Source organism: Euprymna scolopes, chromosome 8 (assembly GCF_053919585.1).
Source record: "Euprymna scolopes isolate OS-2025 chromosome 8, ASM5391958v1, whole genome shotgun sequence".
Lineage (NCBI taxonomy): Eukaryota > Metazoa > Mollusca > Cephalopoda > Sepiida > Sepiolidae > Euprymna > Euprymna scolopes.
The window spans coordinates 7,965,675-7,975,328 of record NC_136489.1 but is presented as its reverse complement, the minus strand read 5'-3'; positions in this window follow the sequence as shown (position 1 = coordinate 7,975,328).

Sequence of the window (9,654 nt, the reverse complement as noted above, 5' to 3'; positions counted from 1 at the left end):
GCGCGACATTCTACTACAAACATCTCGGTATTATAAAACTGTCGTTGGAGCACCCGCTCTAAGCGCTACCAAAGAGTTACGGGTCCTGTACTACCCGTCGGAAACAGCATCCAGGAACTCTCAATCCGGTACCCTCAACCAATCAGAAGAAGGTCAACCCAATCTAATTGCACAGGGATATGTGCTACTCAAGAACTCCCAAATGCCCAGTTTTGAGGTGTGGGATGTGTCGGAAGTGGGGAAAACGGCGGTCATTTCCCTTGACAGAAACAAGATCTACGACTGAGTGTTTTGTCGAATCACTGTGATAGCGTATCTGCGTCTGACAAATAGGCAAAGAAGGAGTATGTAAGCCGGGCGATAGACAGAGCCTATCTACTCCTTAAGCAGTTTAGGTTTGCAGAATGGTAATTTGTTTGAGTCACCTGCTCTAGAAAGCTTGTCATCCAAGACTAGAGACGCCTCTCTCACCTTAGGTTAAGTTTTAGAGCTTTTCTACTCCTAGACGGCTTATCTGGAAAGATCTACTGTGCCCATCAGCCGTGAGAGGGGTTGCTCTGCGCCTGGGTTCTATTCCAGATATTTCTGCGACCCCGCATGGCTTGTTAATGTTATAGGGTTAGGTTGTAGAGGTTATATGTCTAATAGATAGTTACCCTCCTCGAAGTGATTAAGGGGCATTGCTATTTCATTGTTACTAAGGAGAACAAATCTCATGCATTCGAAGCAACTTTGTAAGCAGGCTAGTTCGAAAAGCATTAGTATGGATTCATACGTTTACCTTTAAATTTTTACATTTTTTAAAATTTATATCTTCGCTTAGGTACAAGATAACGTTACGTTGTGAGTAGGTATTAGGAATTGAGCTAAGAATTTTGTCCAGTCACTGTATATTTTTGATTACAGAAGGGGTAAGATGTAGGTGCAGTAAAGTTCGGGTATTGCTTGAGGTAAATTTTACGTCATGGCGTATTCCGTATGCATAATTAAGTAAATAGATATTTGGGCAATTTTTCCGTAGATGCGAATAGATATAAGTTGTAGGTGTTAGTGTGTTTCTACTATTGAATGAAAATAATTTCAGTTTTCATTTAAGAGTCATCGAGCGTGTTGCATAACAGGGAGTATCGGATTTGGTTTTGTATTAATCGTTGCAAAACAATCTAGGAAGAAGCATTGTTATGTAAAGAATATCGCTTTGCATCTGAATGCATACTTTGGCTGATAAGTACCACATCGGATAAGAGGTACAAATATATAGATGTTTAATGATGACTGTTAGGCAGTTAGCATGTGAAGTTAGGAACTGGAGGCTAAAGATTCCACTACTAAGGTGTGTGTAATGAAATGTTTTAGTGGCAGCGATTGTTAGATTCCAAGGGATGGGGTTATTAACTTACAGAATACAGTAGAGTTTCATTAGGGTTAAGAGTTTCAAGTAATGTTTTAGCTTAGGAAACAGAAAAAAGGGTTTTCTCTTTTTCCCCTATTTACCATGCAGGTTAGACAAAGGCAGTCGTCTTGAGGTAAAGAGAAACACTTATTACATGGTGATTCGGAATTCCTGTTTATAGACAGTCGTTACGGTAAGGGACAAAACATTGCAACTATACAGAAAATGTCCCAGTGACGCAACTACGACACTGCAGATTTCAGTAACAATTATAGTAACTGTTAATTATAAGCTATTTCCAGTGGTTTGGTAGAGATAACAACGAGGTCTCTTTATTAATACAAGCGAGAATATGGTAATTGTAGATATTAAGTATATTACTTGAACAAATTTCTTCTGTCTTCTACGGTAGAAGAAATAAATCCACGTCTGTGGATTCAGAAAATGAATCCTGCCTAAGCTATTTTTTCTCTAACCTTCCTTAGGTCAGAGCGTGGAATTAATCATTTATTAAAGCTGGTTATATAACATATACATATAAAAATATTATTATCCCTCTTTAATATTAATACAAACTTACATTAAAACCTTCAGTGAATTATTTCTGAACAGGTAGATTTATTTTAACCTCGAATATTGAACACTAAAAGGTGTTATTTGATAGCCATTTAAAAAAATATATTAAGACCTTTTTATATTAGGTTATCGTATATGACGTCATAAAACAATTTTCCTGGTATTTCCACCTGCTCTTACATAAACGAGGCCAGTAAATAACATTCATTTTCTATAACTTTAACATGTAAGCCATGATTTCTCTGCTATGTATTATAACAGTGCACCTGTTTGTAACATCACCTATTTGTGAGGTGGTTCTCTACATATAGTTACGGCAAATTTACATCATGATAATACCAACAGAAATATAATTATTCTGTTATAACAACGAGTCTACATGGCGTAATGATTTGAATGCCCTCCCATATTGTGTTGAAGAACGGAATTTGTTTTGTGTTGTTGAAGGGGCTCCTATAAAAGCCACTATATAAGATTTGATTTTATCTCTAATCTACATATTGTGGTTAATACAAAAAAAGAAAAGAATACCAGAACGAAGTGAATGTTTAATGAACGAACCACAAACTTTAAAACTCACTCAGTGATGTAAGATTAAATAACTGATATTAGTTTTCAAAAATGTAATTTTCGATGATGTAGAACTTTCCTGTTGGGGTTTAACGCGTTACACGACAAACAAGAATTCAATTGTCTCTTCCAAATAAAGTGATACTTTGTGAGACAATTATATTCCTCTTATTAAGATCGTTTTGTGGTATTTGAACTAGCAAAGAATCAGTTATCATTAATTGTTATGATCATATTATTTGAATCAAAACATTCAATCTTGGCATTTGTTTCCCGAATATTTCCGTGTCACGATCATTTCAGAGAAGAATCGAGAATGTTGCTAATACAATAAACAAAATAATTTGTGAGAAACACAATGGATTCGAATTTGGGACAACCAGGGTGGTAGTCCTTGTCATTCGCTTTTTTTCTGTTATACTTTAAAATGTTAAAATGAGGAGTGTAGCGAGGAAAAATACATAAGCGCTGCATAAGGAACGAACATATCGACTGCAAAAAGTAAATAAATAAATAAGTGGACGTCGAAGGAAGAAAGCCACACTAATTTCTTCCAAAACTGAGTTTTCTTAGATCAGTAAACAATTTTTCATTGATCAGAATATATCATACAATAAGCAAAAAACAACATTGTCATACCGAACTTTGATCTTTAAAAGTATGGGTGACTTTGCGTAGTCAGGTTGCAAACGAAATGTATCTGTTTTCGATCAGTTTACTCGATCAATTAAAACATGTGGCGTTGTTATTATTCCAAAAAATCCAGGAGGATAACTCCCCTCCTCTTACAGAAGGCGGTGCACACGTATTTGGGTCTATTACTTAAACGTGTGCAGTTGTGAGCCCTACTAAGTATAAACTTTGGTTTATCACAGAGGCAACATGATTATTTCAAATACACTGACAAATAGATGTAAATTTACACGCATTTAATTCGACGTAATCTGCCGATGGCTGCAGATGAAATGGGCGGTTTTTCTAATATAGTGACTACACATGCGCGTCCGGAGTATGTTCTGTTACCCAGAATTCTGTTATTTCTCTGAAATCGACGGACCAATCTCCTTACTCCGAAGAAATCTACTACATCTGCATCATTCACTTAGACCAATCGCCGATATGTTAATCAGTTTATTGCTTCTGCATAAATGAGTTTAAAATCGTCCAACACTGAGGGTGGTAGGTTTATAGAGTCAAACAGAATCAACATCTGTAAAAGAGTGAATGTCTAGTTCTTAATGCACGAGTTCAGTAATAATAATACTAATGCACTTCCCAAACCAGTCTGATACATTCGAACAAAATAGAGTATTTGGCACCTCGTGACCGTATCTAATAGTTTCAAATATAACGTTTTTGTTTAGCGCAAATATCGTTCCGCTGTAATTATCACTGACCCTTTCTGCACTGTTCATTGCGAAGGCATACAACGCTGGTAGTTGTAGATAAAAAAAATACTTCATAATGTTAATATATATATATATATTAATATATACATCTATATATATATATATATATTATATATTATATATAATGCTCATCGACACCTTAATGAATTCATAGTGGGTATATTAAAAATTCAAAAGTGAAAATAGTTGGTAAAATCTGAAACCTGAGTTGTCCTATTGAATTCCCTCGTAACCTACGTCTGCTCCCACACCGGCTGTTATACATGTGCTAGCCATAATTTCAACAATATATCATTAGACGTAAGGCATTTCGTGTCAAGGAATGCTTTCTAACTTTTTCAGTTTCATTCTCTTCTTCTCGGGAGTCCCGACAAGATTAACGTGCCATTTTACCTTAGGAATGATGGAATACTGTCACCCTTAACTGGCGAAGGGAAAGACGGTAAGCGAGCTCTAGGCACCACCCTTCCCAGAAAACAAGATTGTAACGGGAGAGGAATAGTGATGAAGCTGTTTTTTCGAATCACGCTTAGACAGGTTTTAAGATTCTATAGATTGTTAGCGCGCAATACGCCATGGTTTCTTGCATTGTGGAGAATTGTGAAATTTTTGCAATGTTATTTCTATGAAGACTGCCGCACACCCATTATACACACACACACCCACACACACACATATATATATATATATACATATATATATACACATATGTGTATATATATGTGTGTAAATACATATATGTATGCACACATATATTTTTATATATATATGAGTATATGTATGTATATATATATATATTTATATGTTTATACATATATTTATGTGTATATACATATGTGCATATATATGATTGTAAGTACATATATTTATATATACATATGTTTATATATATATATGGAAATATATACTATATATATATATATATATAGTTATATATATATATATATATATATATATATATATATATATATATATATATACATACATCCAAAGAGAGAGAGAGAGAGAGTATAAATGAGAAAGATCTTGCATTTGGATGTAGGGATTGATAATAATCAACACATTACGGTATTCTGGTATTTCTATTCATCAAATATTAAATATGTATGCACGTATCTATTTCTATCCCTACCCATACACACACGCACATACACCTACATATATGCAAGTATATGATACATATATATGTATGTATATATTTATATATGTATATATATGTATACATGTTTATTTATATGAAATACAACTACCGCCACACCTACACACACACACACACACATATATATATATATATATATATATATATATATATATATATATATATATATATATATATATGTACGTGTGTGTGTCTTTGTGTGTGTAGGGTGGGTGGGTTGTGTGTGTGTGTGTGTAGATTTACAATATAATGTGTGAAACCAGTTATGAGAATACGAGAAAATATACACTTCCATTATGTAAATAATTACTGACTATCAAAAAGGATTTATTTCAATTAATCAAAATAAACAATCAAATAGTCTAGTTTCTATGGGGAGAGATTTAAAAGTGGCAGCCTTACAACTAAGATAAATAATAGAAAATGAATTATCATATCCATTATCTTTTCTAAATATTAATTTTAGGCATTTACAATTTAAGAGAATTGTGTGCGTAGGTCTTTCCGGTTTGCGGTTATATTGCGTAATCTGCAGTCCACATTTTCATAACCTTGCTGTATTTACGAAAAAATGCATTAATTGTTGTCCTCAATTAGTCTCTTGTATCTGGTTTATAATTGTTGATATTCAATTTTTCATAATCAAAATTAAATTAATCTAATCCGGCTTAATAACACGGACAAGTGGGCAAGGCAATTTCGTGAAACTATTTGGTCACAAATGTATCTACATTTCCGTGTCCTGTGCTGTGTTACATGTGACTTGTCATTGCTGAAAACACACAATGAATTGTCAAACCAAGCAAACAATTTTGAAAATACATAGTTGATAAACTTACAATTAAAGAGAATACAGTTGTTTATTTAAACTTCGCCGTTTCTTAAAGTACACCTTACACAATGATCTGGAAATAAATATGTTTGTTTAATCCACGTATTAACATTATCATCACAGTATGTATTATGACGTTGATGTGTTAATCCGTGTGAGTTGACCGAAATTAACTGACATTGAGCAATGACTTTGTCAGGGATATGTACTCATCCTGGGATTTTTCTACTTATTAAATTTACCATTGTAACTAGACGTAAACCATATATCAATTCAAAATATGTGAATATATATTTTTAAAACAATGTCTCCGCGAACTTACCATTACATGAATAATTCAGTTTCTTTATAAAAAATAATGTTTATGTACGAAAACTGAATTAATCAAAAGTTTTTCCTGTGATTTTTCATATATAATTTCATGATTAAAAATGTATGCTACACATATACTTAGTCATGCGTATGTCTTATTTTATCTAAGTCTCTGTTCTGGAACAAATAACAAAAGGTAAATTTAGTATAGACGAAAGTGTGTTTAATGAAAAATCCTGATTCGAAATCACATAGAGGGTTTCGGTATGTGTCCTTAATAAATTAGCCCTAATCTTGACATGCTTAAAATACGTTTGCTAATAACTTTTTTATTAAATTGAACATTAACTCAACTAAATAGTCTTTAACTTCTCAATGCATTTCTATAACTTACACTACATTTATTGAACATAATTTAATAAAATGTTTCTAGTTTCATTTTTTAATAAAGACCCTATGTGTGTACGCGTATTTAATAGCGGTGTTTTGTTATATAATGTATACACTATGTGCAATAGAGGATTAAATTGAATGCCTCTAATTTTTTTTCTGATGCATAATAACAATACCGAGAATAGAGATGGCATAATCATTAAACGAACCATGCTTAAAATAGTTGTTACTATTAATGCAGTTTCGAATAAAATAAACGTTGAACAAATAGTAGCATTTCTTCTTATAAACCAATACATGGACGTCTTGTTATATACACACATACTGTTACATATCAACGGACGCATTTTCATTTTAACAAAGTCTTCTTTATTTCTGAATGGATGCATACTAGACACGTTTTACATTTTTTCTGGGATGTTCAATGATGCGCTAGTGAATAGGAATTAACTCTGAACATCATTGGTTAATAAAAGCTTACTTGCACTTTATGCATTTGTTCCACGGCGCTTTCTCTTTTCGTAAATTATTTTATTTTGTTATCGTTGAATACATGTTCCACCATGGGACACAGTTTTCTAACACTGCAAATCAATTATTCCATCATGTAGTAGGTTGTCATAGTTGATCTTGTGAAGATTATACCCTTTGCCCCTTTTACATAAAGTTTTTTTGTCATTTGATTAGTGTTATACATTTCCTCAAACTCCTCCCTATATATCAAATATTACAAATACTATTAGTGCATGTATTCCTTAGTATTCTTGAGGCCAGCATTTGATCTTGTATATGAGATACATAGATATCCGAATGTTCTATGAATTTTCTCGGACACTGAATTAGTAAAGTTGTTGAGAATATTATTTCTCTTTTTCCGCATTCACGTTTAAATATATTATAGTATGTCTTCCTTTAGGTCTTTTGGTCTTACTAGATTACACGACATCTAATCTGATGGAGTATTCAGATGTTCTGTTAATTAATGTAACAACACTTCCTCGTAAAATACAATGTTTGTTGGTCATGTTGACGAAATCTCGTTTAAGTCGCGAATAATTTATTATTATTTAATATTTCGTATACATGTAAAGAAAAGTATGTTCGCTACAGGTTAATTTATCAAGCCCGTGTATAGAGAGAACGTAGAGACTCGAAGATGATATTTAGCAGGAATTCAAGTTTTTTATGTGTCTGAGTCTGGGTGATAATATTAAAACAATAAGCCTTTCTACTTTTCCACAAAAAGGAGAAAATGATATTTTTTCTTTACGTATAAAACTTATTATAGACATAAAATATATGTAAGTATGTACAGGAAAATATAAACACTTGCCCCACAGATTAGTATATACGGATTAATTTCAATACTGAGATGTGTGTTTGCATTATATATATATATATATATATATATATATATATATATATATATATATATATATATATATGGGTGGGTGTGTGTCTGTTTGTCTGTGTGTGTAGGTTTATAGAACTACATTTAATTAGATCATCTGACGAGATTGGCATGATAATTTATTGTCCTGTATATTGATTGAACTTGTAAATGATTTAAGAAAAAACCCGCGTTTGAAATAATATAAACATATTTAGCTCTACTAACGTATGGAACACATTCTTCCGGTATCTGCTGATATATATATATATATATATATATATATATATATATATATATATATATATATATATAACAATTTAGTGTACATTTACATGTTATTTTCACTCGGTTCCGCCCATTGTAAAATATACCGTGCCATAGTTCAGACAAGTGTCAAAATGATGGAAGACGATTTTGTTTTTATCCTCCAAACATTTTCGACAAAAGACATATGTTGTTTTAAACAATATCAAAGAATAAAGAAGAAAAGTCAGATCACTACTTCACTGTATTACTATTTTCTTTTGTTGTCTCACATGAGAAATTTTATGCACCGCATGTCATATCCATATAATAGGTGCAGTCAGTCGAATTCACCATTATCTATACCATGTGTATGTTTGTAAAATATACATTTTTCTTTCGTTTTGTTACAACTGTTATTTTAATATTATATCTCTTGTACAATTGGTTATATCTTTCAAATTGTATATATTTGCAACATTTTTCATATCTTTACAATCGTTTATATCTTGTGCCATTTTTTATAACTTGTATAATTATTTATATTTTGTAAAATTGTATACATCTTGATATGTCTTGTACAATTGTTTCTATTTTACATATTGCATAACTGTTTATATATTGCACAATTGTTTATATACTGCACAATTGTTTATATATTGCCCACTTATTTATATATTGCGCAATTATTTACATATTGCACAATTGTTTATATATTGCACAATTGTTTATATATTGCGCAATTGTTCCTTCTTTGTACAATAGTTTATATATTGCAGAATTGTTCATATATTGCAGAATCTTATATACTTTGTATAATTGTTTATGTCTTGTATAATTTTGTATGTCTTGCATAATTGTATATATTGGCACCATTATTTATATATTTTACAAATGTATATATCTGACACACTTGCTTCTACTTAGTATAGTCGTTTATATATTGCAAAAATTGTTTATATATTGCATAGTTGTTTATCTCTCGTATAACTGTTTATGCCTCAGATTATTGTATATATTTTGTACAATTGAAAAACCTTGTACAAGTGTTTCTTCTTCATACAATTTTTTTATATATTGCACAATTGTATATATTTTTATAATTGTTTATTTCTGGTATAATTATTTATGTCTTGTATAATTGTATATATTTTGTAGAATTATTTGATTCGTGTACAATTGTAAATATCTTGTAAACTTGTTCCTTCTTTGTACAATTGTTGATATATTGCACAATTATTGATGTATTTCACAATTATTGATATATTGCACAATTGTTTATATATTGCACAATTGCTTATGTATTGTATAGTTTTTTATACATTGACCATTGGTTTATATATTGTACATTTGTTTATGGCTTGTATAATTGTT